The 17086-nt window shown below is 34.3% G+C and overlaps 3 pseudogenes; all 3 read right to left on the bottom strand.

The window, feature by feature from the left end:
• Positions 1–6157: 6157 nt before the first annotated feature.
• LOC109488729 lies at positions 6158–7258 on the bottom strand (annotated as a pseudogene).
• Positions 7259–9100: 1842 nt separating this feature from the next.
• LOC100477621 lies at positions 9101–10033 on the bottom strand (annotated as a pseudogene).
• A 4742-nt stretch (positions 10034–14775) lies between these two features.
• On the bottom strand, positions 14776–15713 carry LOC100477872 (annotated as a pseudogene).
• Between the last annotated feature and the right edge of the window lie 1373 nt (positions 15714–17086).

Genomic DNA, 17086 nt, shown 5'->3' with positions numbered 1-17086 from the left:
TGCTGGGAAAATTGGACAGCTACATGCAAAAAGAATGAAACTTGACCACTTTCTCACACCATACACAAAGATAAACTCCAAATGGATGAAAGACCTTGATGTGAGACATTAATCCATCAAAATCCTACAGGAGAACATAGGCAGCAAACTCTACAATATCGGCCAAAGCAAACTTCTTCATGACACATCTCCAGAGGCTAGAGAAACAAAAGAAAAATGAACTTGTGGGACTTCATCAAGATAAAAAGCTTCTGTACAGCCAAGGAAGCAGTCAAAAAAACTAAGCGGCAGCCCACGGAATGGGAGAATATATTTTCAAATGGCACTACAGATAAAAGACTGGTATCCAAGATCTACAAAGAACTTCTCAAACTCAACTGGTATCCAAGATCTACAAAGAACTTCTCAAACTCAATACACAAGAAACAAATAAACAAATCAAAAAATGGGCAGAAGATATGAACAGACACTTTTCCAAAGAAGACATACAAATGGCTAACAGACACATGAAAAAATGTTCAAAATCATTAGCCATCAGGGAAATTCAAATCAAAACCACACTGAGATACCACCTTATGCCAGTTAGAATGGCGATGTGGAGAAAGGGGATCCCTCCTACATTGTTGGTGGGAATGCAGGTTGGTACAGCCACTCTGGAAAACAGTGTGGAGGTACCTTAAGAAGTTAAAAATTGAGCTACCCTATGACCCAACCATTCACTACTGGGTGTTTACCCCAAAGATACAGACGTAGTGAAGAGAAGGGCCATGTGCACCCTCAATGTTCATAGCAGCATTGTCCACAATAGCCAAATCGTAGAAGGAACTGAGCTGCCCTTCAACAGATGACTGGATTAAGAAGTTGTGGTCCATATATACAATGGAATATTACTCAGCTATCAGAAAGAACCGAATTCTCAACATTTGCTGCAACATGGACTGCACTGGAGGAGATAATGCTATGTGAAATAAGTCAAGCAGAGAAAGACAATTGTCATATGATTTCTCTCATCTATGGAACATAAGAACTAGGAAGATCGGTAGGAGAAGAAAGGGATAAAGAAAGGGGGGTAATCAGAAGGGGGAATGAAGCATGAGACTATGGACTATGAGAAACAAACTGAGGGCCTCAGAGGGGAGGGGGTGGGGGAATGGGATAGACTGGTGATGGGTAGTAAGGAGGGCACGTANTAAGGGGGGCAGGTATTGCATGGTGCACTGGGAGTTATACAGAACTAATGAAGCATCGATCTTTGCATCAGAAACCAGGGATGTACTGTATGGTGACTAACATAATATATTAAAAAAAAACTTAAAAAAAAAAGAAAGTTTTCTCTTAAAAAAAAAAAAAAGAATAACAGTGACACTGCTACCATCCACAATATGATTCCTATCTAGGAAAAATTTAAAAAAATTTTTAAGCTATTCTTTTTGCTTTTAGATTAAACTGCACTTGGATGTACAGTTCAATTACAGCACTTAAGATCTTTTGGAATAATTCTTCTTCATTTGCTTATCTGAGCAACTAAATATATATTTAATTATATTTATTCCAGTTCAGTGTCATGGCTTATGTTCTAAGATACACATTTCCTTCCACTCCTTTCAAACAATGAATTCTGACTTGCCTTCTTAGGATTCCTGAGGCAGATTTACTGAGCCACTTAAGATTGAAATTTAAAAACAATACTGAATAGTGACTAAATAAGAAGGTTAGAAAACATCTTCAAGCCTTTTGTTTTTAAAACATGTTGATGTCTTATCCTTCTAAAATCTTTACTGTCAATTCAATATTAACAGTGACCTAATGACAAACTAGACATTTGCAGTTTCATTGATGCTCAAGGTTAGAAAAAGGACTCTATTTTAAAAAGTATATGAAATTTAAGTCTGAAATGATGTTCCTTTGACAGTCTGAGAGAGGACGTTTTGACTGGTTCCACTTTATTTCAGGTGTTTTAAATTAAAAAAATTAAAATTATGATATCTATTGTGCTGGGTGGAAGTCTCCCTTAGTAATGCATTGATTTTGAAAGTGTAGTTTTTTTGTCTTATTTATTTACTGACTTATCTATTCTTTAGCTAAACCTTATTAAAAGCCATTTAAAAAATATGTTCAGAGAGTATCTCCAAAACAGTTTGCTTTTCTGATCGTTACCCTGTTTCTTTTTCCTTTATTGAAATATTAAATAAAGTAAGTACTCATGCTCAACTTAATACATTAGAGAAAAGGAAAATAATTTAATTAACATTTTGGGCAATATCTAGCTCAGCTTCATAATTGCATTGAAATACACTTCTGGCACTACTCATTCATTCTTGACAAATTAACTAGAGTTCGTGTGAAACTTTCCATCTATCTGTATGAAACAAAATCTCCGCAGTTTATCCCACTGAGTAGTTGGAAGAATTGTTTTATTGGAATTGTCTTTTACTTTTCTTCATAATTAATTTAGATGACCATTTCCCTGACTCAATCTGAATTTTTTATATTTCTTCATTTCAATGAAGATGAGCAGACTCAGTTTTTTGAAATTCATACAATTGTATATAGAAACAAACCAAAGGAAAAAAAGATCACCAAATCACATTTAATAGTATTTTCAGAAATAGTAACACAAGTATCTGTAGGGGTTTATGCTGAATAGCAACTCCAAACCTCATGCTCTGTCATTTATGTGGTACTTACTAGGACATACGAATAGCTGTTTTATTTATTTTAATTTCTTTTAACTGGAATTAATTCCTAACTTTGGGAAGGATGTTCACTGTTGTGGTTTAACAAAATCATTATTTATTTCTGTAATATTTAAGGATTTTTTTATTTATCTCATTTAGTTCTTATAATGTAGTTAGTAGACTTTTTATCTTTGTTCCAAAATGAAGAACTGAGGCTCAGAGTGGCTATGTACCTTACATAAATTCATATAGCTAGCAAGTGTCAAATATAATGTGAAATTAAAGTCTGTTCTCTTAAACAGAACACCACATAGCCCATATTCAATTGGAAACACACAGATGGGGACATACTAACTTCCTGTCTTTAACTGTGAGTTGCTACATTGGTATAATAAAAAAAAAAACCTACCCTATTTTTATACTTTCTGATATAAATACTTGCAAATTATAGCCTCAATACATGCCATTTAATCTGATTAAAAGTTGAGCTATATAATGAACCAGTGATAAGGTTTGAGAGACTTTCACTACCTTCTATATGCTTGACTTAATTCTGCTTTTCATACAAGTTTGCAAGCATAGAATGACTGGAATAGTAAAACGTTAACAAATTCCATCATTGTCATCTAGAGGAGCCAGCATTTCTGATAGCCTTCCCTTTGCCACTGAACAAGTATATTTTCTATTATTGACATTTTGTCTTATCCTTCCCATTTTTTCCCAGGGGAATATAGATTTTTAACTGTAGAGAGTAAGAAAGAACCAAATATATAAAAGAGAGAAAAATATCAGAATGTGTTTTAAAACTCTTTGGCATGGTTTCTACACAGATTTAACTTGTACAAGTACTTAATACTGTCTATTCTCTCGGCCACTCACTCAAGGGGAATAATTCAGTGAATCAAAATTGTCAGAATAGGAATGTACATAAACTACTAACATATAAAACATTGACATTAGAAAGGAAATCCTGGGGGACAGTGTCCAATGTGACATGAAAAGAAAAATTTCAACAAGGAAACAACCACACTAAGTATGAAATTTGTTTTCCTTGACATTATTTTTCAAACAGAGATGAGCTACCAAATATCTTAATTCCTAACGTAAATCTCAACTAAATGCATCTTTACGCCATGACATTTTTTTAAAACTGGTAATCTACCACATTGTACTAAGTCCATTCCTTGATTCCATTATTATTAATCTGCCTCCTAGTGAGAATTTTTGGTACCTATAATACTGTTAGTACATTACACATAATATTGTTTTTCCCATTTACTCTATGGCTCACCAGCAATGACAGTTGAAGAGTTTCTTGTTTTGATTGATTAAAGTTCTAACTTATATGTCAAGTATTATATTAAGAGTTAGTACCCTCCCTGATTAGACTATAATAATATAATTATGTGCAGATAAGGTGAGTAAAAACACCAGGGGGCGCCTGGGTGGCACATCAGTTGGGCGTCTGCCTTCGGCTCAGGGCATGATCCCGGCGTTATGGGATCGAGCCTCACATCAGGCTCCTCTGCTATGAGCCTGCTTCTTCCTCTCCTGCTCCCACTGCTTGTGTTCCCTCTCTCGCTGTCTGTCTCTATCTCTGTCAAATAAACAAATAAAATCTTTAAAAAAAAAGGTGAGTAAAAACACCAGTAAAATTGTGCTTAGTATAGTAAAAGCTGTGCAAAATTTGCAAGTCCTTACAGAGTTTCAAATATATATAAAGAAGAACAAACACAAGTTTTTCTTAGTTTTGTTTTGTTTTTCAAATTAGGCTATGATATTGGCTGTTATAGCTCAAGGCCTTAGGCAAATCATCCAACATTTCTAAGCACCAATTTACACATTGGTAAAAAGGGATAATCATGTCTAATTTGTCATATAGCTGTGAAGATTAAATATGATATGGTATAGAACCTATCTTGTTTTCCATATGACACAAAATACATGCTGTCTATAGAAGAGTTTTTATTTATGAAATTCCTATCAAACTTTTAGATGGCATAAGAATTAGTGGCTGCCTTGGGGTAGCCTGGGTGGCTCAGTCGGTTAAGTGGTCAACTGTTGATTTCAGCTTGGGTTATGATCTCAGGGTCTTGAGTTCAAGCTGTGTCAGGCTCCATGCCCAGAGCAGACTGCATGCCCTCTCCCTCTGCTCCTCTCCCCACCCTCACATGCCCTCTCTCTCTGTCTCTAAAATAAATAAATATATATATATATATATATAATCTTTAAGAAAAATAAAAAAATAGTTAATGGCTGCCTAAATATTTATCTGTTATATTTTTATAAAAAATAATGCAGCAAATAAGAAAAGTTTATAAAACAAGACATAACACATGACTTCATATCTGGAAAACATAGGATACATGACCTTCAAATAATTTGTAAGTGGTAACATAACACACCCAAGTTTATTAACCAAATGGGAAGAATTGGACAGACACTACAGATAGTATGCAAAAACAATGGTGCTGCTAGATATTTATTTTATGATGCAGGTAACTTTAAAAAGGAAAAATAATTTTATATCAATAAGAGAAGAGATATTTAAAATAAATTGATTAGAACAGTATTGACTTAAATCATTACTGTATAAAACATTTTTTACTGAAGTTTAGTCGATACACAGTGTTACATTAGCTTCAGTTGTGCAACCTAGCGTTTCAAGAAGTCCATACATTATGCTGTGCTCACCGCAAGTGCAGCTGCCATCTGTCACCATCCAGAGCTATTACAATAGCATTGGCTATATTCCTGATGCTGTACCTTCTATTCCTGTGACTTATTTATTCCATAATTGAAAATCTGTACATTTTACTCCATTTTACACATTTTGCCCATCTCCCTACCCCTTCCTTCTGACAGCCATTGGTTTGTTCTTTGTATATATGGATCTGTTCTTGTTTTGTTTGCTTGTTTATTCATTGCTTTGTTTTTGAGATTCCAAATATAAGTGAAATCATATGGTATCTGTCTTCTTCTGTCTGATCTGTTTCATCTAGTGAAACACCCTCTAGGTTGATCCATACTGTTGCTAATGGTAAGATCTTATCCTTTTTTATGGCTGAGTAATATTCCATTATATATATGTCACAACATCTTTATCCTTTCATCTATCAATGTACACATGGAATGCTTCCATAATTTAGCTATTGTGAATAATGTGGCAAAAAACACAGGGGTTCATTTATCTTTTGGGATTAGTATTCTTGATCAAGCATTTTGATTAATCAGAATAGTCAGCAAAATGATTTATGTTCCATAAGTACTGGTTTCATATTCATAATCACAAATCACTGACATGGAACCTACAGATAGTTTTAAAGGAAGACACAACTCAGCCACATCTGTGTTATCAAGAGTGTTTAGCAAATGAGCTCAGCATTTCCTGTATCTGTGATATGGATATAGAAAGATAGTACAAATTAGTTTAAATTTCATTTTCTTTTATTGAATCTTCATGATAACATTCATTCATACTACCTAAACTTTGATTTGTTTGTATGAAATAGTACTTCAAGGACCAAATCTTTGAAGGTTTGTGTACTTTCTGGTCCTTTAGGTGTAAATAAAATGTTCAGCTTGAGGGCAACAGAATTATTGAGAATAGCTATTTCTCTTGTCAATGATGCCTTTCTTTTCTTTTCTTTTCTTTTCTTCTTTTCTTTCTTTTCTTTTCTTTTCTTTTCTTTCCTTTCTTTTCTTTTCTTTCTTTTCTTTTCTTTTTTTTTCTTTTTTCTTTTCTTTTCTTTTCTTCTTTTCTTTTTTTTTCTTTTTTGGCAGAAGAATTAACATATATGGAAATAGAAATGGCAATCATGTGAGTAGAGCAAGTAGAGAAAAACATTTTTTCCCTCTGACTAGCAGATGTGATGTATACGTAGGACAAAATCACCAATGCCAAAGTAAATAGCAAAGTAACCAAAACAAAGCAAAGCCAATTACTACAAGGAGCCATGTATCTGAATGAGATGCAAAAAAGAAAGATAGCCACATGCAAAGTGTTCAATGACATTGGAAACACAGTAATCCAGCTGGGTGAGGAGTGTAAGTGGTGGGAAAATGGTCAGAACCCTGCCCAGCAATGCACATAACATAAACAGGTTACAGAGTTTCCTGTTCATCATGGTTGTATAATGAAGGGGCTTACAAATGGCAACATAGTGATCAAAGAACATGGCAATTAGAATTTGAAATTCAGTTGCCCCATGAAAATAAAGAGTAGTTGGGCTGCACAACTGTTATAGGAAATGATATAATCCCTGGTGATAATTACCCCCAGAAATCAAGGAATACATGTAACTGTAAATGAGATTTCTAAGAAAGAGAAGTTCTAGCTAAGAAATACATAGGCGTCTGTAGATGAAAGCCCACCCAAGTGAGGGTGATGATAAGTTTCCATTCACACTTAACATGTATGTGGTAAATAGAGTAAAATCACAATCAGAAATCAGGATCATCAGAAAGGCTCAACAGGATGAACTCTGACCATCGTGGTTGTTTATTTCTTTCTCTTCCATTTTTATTTCTTTTAAATATATTACCCTAAGTGAAACAAGCGGAAGGACAAACAAATGCATGTTTCCACTTATGTGAGATGTTAAATCAGTCTATCTCACGGAAATGGAGAGTAGAACGGTGGCTGTCTTAGGAAGGAGCAGGGTGGGCAATGGGGAGTTGCTGTTAGCTGGTATAAAGTTCAGTTCTGTAAGATGAATAAGTTCTCAAGATGTTGCAGATGAATATTGAAGAACATTGTTTGCTGTACTACATTCTGTCTACACTTAACAATACTGTATTGTGCCCTTAAAAATGCAAGTGGGTAGATCTCGAGTTAAGTGTTCTTACCACTTTATAAATATAATTTGTACTTATTCACAATGATAGCAGTTAGCTATATAGACTAATATTAATAATAACCACTAATACTTATTGATAGCTAATTATGCTATGTACTTGACAGGTTCATTTCCATCCCTATGGTACATTATATATGACAGATTTATCTGACACCTGATTTACCAATGGGGAAGTATATGTTGAGATGTTATAGAAACCCTAACTTTGTCAAACATTTGCCTTCTTTCACATACAAATTATACTTCAGATAGGATGAAATTGAGAAGCCGTAAGTTTTCTCTTACATTTTGAATGCCCTTCAATTTTCTGTTACTTATTTTATTTTTTTCTCAACAACTCCTGTACTTTATTTCTCAGTTGAATATTTTGCACATAAATCATTAGGATTGGTGCAGCACTAATTAGGATTATAGTATATTTTCTATTACTAAAAAGTGGTTTTATTATTTAGAATACTTTATTGTATCCATAATCTTCTTTCATTTTCTCTCACACACACACATACATAAACACACATACATCTTTCCAAAATACTTTAGGCACTTAATACCTTAAGTAGAATGAGTGGAAGAGTATGTTAACAGGTGAAATTCTAATTTTATATGAAATGGAAAATTTTGTTCTGTTATGAAGTTTTTATTTTCTATAAAACTTAAATGATTTTGTTCTTTAGGCATCAAATAATTTAGACACATGCCTGGTTTCAAACTAGTCCAAAACTAGAAAAGGAGCTATATGTATATATTTCAGCATAGTCAGAAAGTTAAGCATACATTCCATGGAATTAGAGAAGTCAAACTTATTCTACATGTCTAAGACACTATTTCCTCACTACTTTCTACAGTCTGTGTGTACATATTAGCAGATGAGCTCAGCATTTGTATATATGCGTGTTCAGTATGTATATATGCACCTACTTGTACATCTACCTATATCTTCGAGTCATAATGGGATTTGGAAATATGGAGATGTATTTAGCACCATGCCTACAAAAGTATATATGTTAAATAGCTATGCTTTTTTTTTTTTTACCAATAGATAAATTATATGAACACACCCTATTTAGTGAGCAATGTTTCTTGGTTTTTAAATGAAAGCTTTCACATTTTTCAATAAATCATATGGCATTTCAAGAATTTTTTTTCCTAGAGAAACTGCAAGACGGTGAAGGGATTTCTGACAAAGATCAATGAAAATCACAAAATTATATTTTCTGCATAGAGTAAGGAAAATATCACATCAATATTTACAGGTCTCCTCTATTCCAGGCGATAGCTATTTTCCTAAACAAAATGCAAAGTATAACTTTACGAGTTAAAACAACTAATGATCAAGAAGTTGCAGCTAACCAAGGGTTCAGAAGAACAGGAGCCAGAAAGACGTATGAAGTTATTTCAACCGAATGAGAAATATATTAATCGTGCTTGTAAACTGTTAGAAAGAAAGAATGAATAAGGATGACAGAAAGGCCATTGTAATTTGAAGAAGTTGCTTAAATTTCATGTTTGTGCATTTTAAGTTGCCATGCAATATGTGTGTCTAATTTGTGACACCATAGCATTTCATTTGCTTGAGAAAAATACAATCTTCCTTGCCCTGTCCATGAAGGCTCGCTTGACTTGCTGGTTCCTTAGGCTGTAAATAAAGGGGTTCAGCATGGGGGCTACTGAGGTGTTCAGCACAGCAACTCCCTTGCTCAGAGACACTGTCTTTTGCTGAGGGTTTAATATACATAAAAATGCAGCTGCCATAAGAGATGGAGATGACAATCATGTGGGATGAACACGTGGAAAAGGCCTTTGTCCTCTGACTAGCAATCCCTCACAATCGTTCTGATGATATATATGTAGGACAGAATTATTATTGCCAAGGTGAACATTAAAGTAAACAGAGACCAGGAAAACCCCATTATCTCTAGGAACTTTGTGTCTGAACAAGAAAGTTGCCCCAGGGGAAAATAATCACAGGTGAAATGGTCAATAATATTAGACTTACAGTAATTAATTTTTAAGAGCAATATGAGCACAGGGAATATGATTAAGAATGAAATCAGCCATGAAGAGAAGACAAGGAGTATGCGGACTCTGGGATTCATGATGGTCATATAATGCAGAGGTTTGCAGATGGCAATGTAACAGTCATAGGACATGGCAGCCAGAAGGCAAAATTCAGTGACTCCCAAGAGAATGAAAAAAAAAAAAAACTGAGCCATGCAATCGTTAAAGGAAATGGTTTTCTGTCCTGTAATCAGGGTGCCCAGGAACTTGGGTATGCTGACAGTTGTGAATGAAACCTCTAGCAAGGAGAAGTTTCTGAGGAAGAAATACATGGGGGTCTGGAGGTGAGGATCCAGCAGGGTAAGGGTGATAATGGTCAGGTTCCCCGTGGCTGAGCATGTAGGTGATGAACAGAAAGACAAAGATCACCCCCTGAAGCTGTGGGTCATCTGACAAGCCCAGGAGGATGAACTCTGTTACTTCTATGTGGTTTCTCATTCTTCAGCTGCTTATTTGTTGTTCTTCTGCCAGACCTCTGGGAGAAAACACAAGGAACAAACCTGAAGTGAGGATTAGCAAAGGTCCAAGTGTGGAGCCAGAATTTGGCAGAAATACTATGTGTTTTCATCTACAGGCAAGATTTTATGACTCTTCGACTCATTTTTCCTAGCCCACAAACATCTGTGCTGAAATCTCTTGTAAACTCATCCGCTAAATTGTGCAAGTCTGAAAGTTAGGACAGGGTCCTACCTTCAGAGCCTTTGCAACCTGGCCCAGTACCTGGAAGAGTCCTAGGAGGCTTAAAATAAACACTTATCTAATTCATTCATTCATTCATTTTGAGTTTGTTCTTGCATCTTGCACCAATCAGGTGAAGTTCTCTGTTTTATTCCCAATTCCTGGCTGCATATTTCTTAAGTTGTGTCTTTGTTTTACAAGATGTGTTTTCCTACTTTACCTGCTTTTCAAGAAGTATTTATCTACTGGGCCTAAATTCCCCATATGGAGTAAATTTATAAGAAAAGACATGTAAAAGAAACCCAAATTTTTTGATATATAATTTTTAAAACTTCATAAAACATTATTTCAAAATTGGTTTCAATAAATTTCTTTAGAATTCATTCATTTAATTAACTTTATTCCTGCTCAGTAGCAATACTCTTCCTTCATCAGGGTTTTTCCTAGGAAGCACTAGTTTTTCATAACACCTGGAAGCCTCAATATGCATTCTCATAAAATAGACAATATTTGGTTTCATTTGAATTTAATTTCAATTCAATCCCCAAATTGAAATTTCTGCATTAAATTTGCTGGCTTTGGAGATCTTAGTTTAAAAAAAGTATATTGTTACTCTTCCATTGGTAATAATGTGCCAATGCACTGCATTTTTAACCTTATTTCAACTTTTTGCATATTCTTTATTTTCTTAACTTTCCTACCAATTTTAACACTTTCTGAAAAATAATGACTAGACGGAATTACACATTTTGGCTACTGATTAAACCTTTGAGGGAATGTATGAAGAACTGTGAAGGAAGGTATTAATTTACATAGATTCGTGTGAGAATCACTGAATAGGAGTTACTTAAAGGCCAATTTTCTAGGATTGATGAATATAGGATTAAAGAAAGTCTACCAAGAGACTTGGGGGAGGTATACTATACTATTTATGTAAAAATGTTAATGAAAATCAATGTACTGTATTCATTTACCAACATCAGCTAAGCCTGATGGATGGATGTTATTCATTCATTCATTCATTCATTCAGGAGCTTTCGGGGAGAAAAAAACCTCAGTGTTTAACAAGGTGCATATGATTCCTCAAGCCCGAAGCCATCCCAAGGATGTACTCAAGCAGAGTATGAGCATTTAGCTCATTTTGTTATTTCTGAATGCAGATCCATCTTTTCCCTGGAAGAACATGGTTTAGGTTAAACTTAAATTATCATCCACCCATTTCAACAAAACCAAGAACCCCTTCTAAGAACCCCTGAGACATAATCTTTGAGCTGTTCAAAATGAAAGTTAACAATAATACTTCATATTTGTTATATGAGATGGCCACAAAGTACCTTCAAGATTTCATTCTGAAAACACCACTGTTCTGTTCTTTATTTAGTCATCAATAATCAAAGAAAAAAGGAAAAGTACATAAACTCATAATAAGATCATGGTATTAAAACACTATTAATTTCTTACTTATGACACTCTACAGTAAACTGCTGTTACAGAAAGTATATGGGCTCTGCAGTTAGAGAAACATGGGTTAAAAATACAAATGAGCCGTTTAATGGATTTGTGACTTTGTTACTTAATTTCCTTAAGTATCGGTTTTCTCTACTTACCATGGACATGAAATTTTGGGAACTAATTGAAATAATATAAATGAAAGTGCTGTATAAAGCATGTGGCACTAAATATGCCTTAAGAAGAGCTGGTTATTTATCTTCTTTTGTTGGAATTGATTTCCAACTTTGGGGAGAATATTCATAGTAACTGTGATTAAGGAAAGGCATTATTTATTCCAATGACATATCAAGGATTTATATATTCTGTCTCATTTAGTCTTTATGACACACCTATGGAACTTTATTCCCAAATGAAGAACTAGGCATTTGGTTTTGTACCTTATATATATTCATATAGCTATTACGTGTGCAATATAACCAGTGACTACCTAAAATTAAAGTCTGTTCTCATAAAGAAAGTACTACCTGGCCTCTATTCAATTTGAAATACAGGTACAGTAATGGTAATTTCCTCCTTTTTATTTAATATGGAATGAATAAATTGACATCATAAAACAAAACACACTGACATCTATATCCAGTTGCAAAATAGAACTCCAAAAATACCCTATTTAATTTAATTAAATGTTGAGCTGATAGGTAATGAAGCAAGGATACAGTTTGGAGGACTCCATTGCCTTCCATATGTCTGACTTACCTCTAATTTTCATACAGACTCACTAACACACAGAATGGCCAGAACATAAAAAAAATATTAGCAGTTGCTATTGTATCCAGGGAAACCCAGCATTCCTGGACACATTTCCTCTCAGCAAACCATTTTGCTTTCTATTGTTAATGTTTTTGTCTTAAATTTTCCATTTTACCTAGAGGGACTATATTTCTTTGAGTACAGAAAAGGAGAAAGGAGCAAATATATGAAGAAAAAAAAATTTCAGAAGGTATTTAAAACTGGCATGGTTTCAACACAGATTTTATGTAGCAAAAGCTACTTATTGTTTTATACGTTCTCTCTGCTGCTGGCTCACTGGGAATAATTCAGTGACTCAAAACTGACAGAGCAGGACTGCACACAAAACACTAAGGAATATAAAACATGATACACATTAATATTGAATTTGAAAAGGAAGCTTGGGGACAGTATCCAATGAGACAGAAAAAAAAAAAAAAGCAAGCAAACAACCACGGTAGGTGAAGTTTGCTTCCCTTGATATTATTTTTCAGAGATTAACAGCCAAACATCTAGTTCCTAATGCATATCTTTACTGAATGTGCTACTACCCCATGCCATTTTTTAAAAACTGATAATCTACTGCTTAGTACTAAGTCCATGTTTTGCTCCATATTTTTCATGTGCCTTCCAATAAGAATGTTTGGTATTACTACTAATACTTTATACATTTTCTCATTCTCACTCTGTTGCCACCAGAAATGAACATTGAAGAGTTTCTTCTTTTGATTGTTTAAAATTCTTATTTAGGGGCACTGGGTGGCTCAGTTGGTTAAGCATCTGCTTTCAGCTCAGGTTATGATCCCGGAGTCCCAGATCAAGCCCCGTGTCTGGCTCTCCCACTCAGGGGATAGCCTGGTTCTCCCTCTGCCCCTAACCCTGCTCATTGCTCTCTCCCTCTAGCTCTCCCTCTCAAATAAATAAAATCTTTTAAAAAATAAAATAAAATTCTAATTTGTATGCCAGGTATAATATTAGGAATTAGTACCTTCCCTGACTAGACTATAATAATATAATCATGACCAAATGATATAATGTGAGTGTAAAACACCAATAAAATTGTGCAGGTCTTAATTAAAAGCTATAGATATTTTCAGGTTCTCACAGTTTTACATTTGCATGAAATAAACACAAGTTTTTGTCTCTTTGTTTTCTTTTACAAACCAGGTTATCACATTGGCTGTTATACCTCAAGACCTCAGGCAAATTACTCAACCTTTCCAAGCATCACTTTGCACACCTGTAACAGAGATAATTAATCTATGTTTCCATATAGCTGTGAAGATTAAACACGATATTATTTAGGACATAAATGGTTGAGCATATGGCATAGAATAATTGTTCTCTATAGAAGATATATTATTTATGAAATTCCTATCCAACACTCACGTGGCATAGGTGTAATGGTGACTTCATCTGTTACATATTTAAGCCTATATCTTCATCTGTTACATATTTAAGCAAATAATACAGATATGGGGTGTCTGGTGGCTCAATTGGTTAAGTGTCCAACTTTAGCTCAGCTGATGATCTTAGGGTCCTGGAATTGAGCCCTGCATCAGGCTCCCCACTCAGCCAGGAGTCTGTTTGTCCCTCTCCCTCTGACCCTCCCCTTCCCCCTGCTCATGATCTCTCTCTCTCTCTCAAATAAATAAATAATCTTTAAAAAATAATAACAATATAGTTAAACAAGGGAAGTACATAGAAAAAGACATAACACACACCCTAAGCATAACCAGAAAGCAAAAGATGTATGACTTTTAAATAATTTATAAGCTGTAAAAAAAACACTCAGCTGAGTGGGAAGAATTGGACAGATATGCAGCTGGTGTGCACAAAATATGGTTGTTAGATAATTTATTTCATATTTTTTATAGATTTAAAGAACAAAATGTAAGAAAAAGAAAGAATTGATATTAGTAACAGAACATAAGATTTAAGAATAAATCCATGAAAAGAGTGTTTACTCGAGTCTTTATGGTAAAAATAAGTATTTTTATTATTTGGAAAAATCAGGAAAATGATTTTTGTTTAAAGCCACTAATGTCCTATTTAGAATTATGAATCAGTGAGGAAATGGAACCTATAGATGGTTTGAAAGAAAGGCACAGCATAGTTACTTCTGGTTTAAAAGAAAAATTAAAGTGCTCAGCCTTGTAACTATCTGTGAAATGGACACTGGATGATACTCTAGAAGTTGAAATTTTATTCATCTTTTATTGGATCTTCACCATGACATCCATTCATGTTCATACATACTTTCATTTGTTTCTAGAAAACAGTACTTTATGAAGCAAGTTTTTGAAAGCTTGTTTTACTTGCTGGTTCCTCAGGGTATAAATAAAAGGGTTCAGCATGGGGGCAATTGAGGTGTTGAGAATAGCTACTCCTTTGGTCAGTGATGCTCTTTCATTTGCTGAGGGCTTGACGTACATGGATATACAGCTCCCATAAGAGATGGAAATGACAATCAAGTGAGAGGAACACGTGGAGAAAGCCTTTTTCCTCTGACTAGCAGACGGGGTTCTCAGAATGGTGCTAAGGATGCACAGGTAGGAAAGAATCACTAAGGCCAAAGTGAAGAACAGAGTAACAAACACAAAGTAAAAGCCAATCATCTCTAAAAGCAATGTATCCGAGCATGAGAGTTGTAAAATGGGGAAATAGTCACAAGAGAAATGATCAATTACATTGGAAGTACAGAAATCTAGCTGAAGGATGAGCATGAGTGGTGGGAAAATGGTAAGAAATCCTCCTAGCCAGGACCCAAAGACAAGCAGGGTGCAGATTTTTTTTGCTCATGATGGTGGTGTAATGAAGAGGTTTGCAGATGGCAATGTAACGATCAAAAGACATGGCAGTGAGGAGAAAAAAAAAACAGAAACACCCATGAAGATGAAGAAAAATAGTTGAGCTAAGCAATTGTTACAGGAAATGGTCTTGACATTTGTAATAATTGCCCCCAAAAATCTGGGGATGGAGACACTGGCAAATGTAATTTCTAAGAAGGAGAAATTCTGCAGGAAGTAATACATAGGAGTCTTGAGATGATGGTCTATCAGGGTGAGGATGATGATGGTTAGGTTTCCAGTGACAATACATAAGCCATAAATAAAAAGATAAAGATTACAGCCTGAAGCTGTGGGTCGTCTGAGATGCCCAAGAGAACGAACTCTGTAATCATTGTACGGGTTCTCATGCTGCTTTTTATTTTCTTTAAGCAAAATCTACTGTGGAGAAACAAGACAAAAAAAGAGTATGTGAATTATAAAGGAATTGAAGATTTAAAGATTTAAATGTTCATATTATTAGTTCCAATGAAATGAAGCAATGGAAATTTTCCTGTTTGTATCTTTGCAATATCCACTCAATTCCATTAAAGCAGAAATATTTTATACATTCTCTCTTGAAAAGGAACAGAGCATTCACAGATCTATGTTAAAAGTCCCCTCATGAGTGACTTTACATAACACCTGTACCTGTTATGAAATTGTCTATATGTGCAATATATCTCTTAATTATGTTTCTACAACAACATTTAGTAATTGTATTTGGATTTACATATTGAGACACCATGTTCCAGTTTCCAAATTTTGTGCTTTTAGGAGTGAATATCGAAGTTTGAGGCCATTAAAAAACTTTATTGTTTTGTAAGGCTCTGATGGAAATTGAAGACCCAATCACAATTTCAGAGCTTAATAATTTTATTCTTAAGATTGATTCTTTTAAATATGCTCCATAGAAATAAATGTGTTTTGTTTCTTTTTTTAATACTCTCTTTTCAATGTGTTTCTAATCACAGAAATATAGAAGTAGAGTTATCTTGGTTGTAAATAAAAGTAAAGGTCTTAATTTATGAGAAACAAAAGTGAAGGCAGAGATATTAATACTCACATAGATAGACCTGTATCAATAATATAGTTCTTACTACATATTGATCCATTTCTATCATTTTTATGTTCTTTTTGTAAATTAACAATTTATTTTGCAACTATATTCACTTGGGTCTTTTCACTCTTAAACTTGTTTAAGAACAATAAGGAATTCATAAAGGAGTTTTTTAATGCCAACATATCTTATTGCCTTCTTTCTAGAAGACTAAATAAGTAGGATAAAGAAAATTCTGAGATTTACTTTATAGAAACCACAAATTGCTAAACTGTTTTCTATATGGCTTTTACCTGTGTTGTTCTCTCTTTAAGTTGGCAACCAGCATTTTATTTGTGCTGTAGGTTCTCAATAATATTTGTTGTTCTTCTTTTTATAGAATGAACTGGACAAATGAATAGGTGACAAGTGTCAAAGCTGTATTGTCCCTATTTTCCTTTTTAAATTTTTTCCCCCTGAGGATCAGCATTGTCTTCCTTTAGAAATAGACAAATTTTTGTGACACATTTCAGCAAAATTGGCATATCAAAAGGCAAAGACTGTTACTATATTTTGAACAAACTGAAATGTTAAAATATAAAATATAAAATATAAAATTAGAGGGGGGAGGTTAAGATGGCGGAGGAGTAGGGGACCCTGAGTTGAGCTGGATAGGTACCAGACCAGCAGGAACATCCACGGAAA

The sequence above is a fragment of the Ailuropoda melanoleuca genome, chromosome 15 (genome assembly GCF_002007445.2).
Source record: "Ailuropoda melanoleuca isolate Jingjing chromosome 15, ASM200744v2, whole genome shotgun sequence".
In the NCBI taxonomy this organism is placed as follows: Eukaryota; Metazoa; Chordata; class Mammalia; order Carnivora; family Ursidae; genus Ailuropoda; species Ailuropoda melanoleuca.
This window is presented reverse-complemented; position numbering and strand designations above follow the sequence as displayed.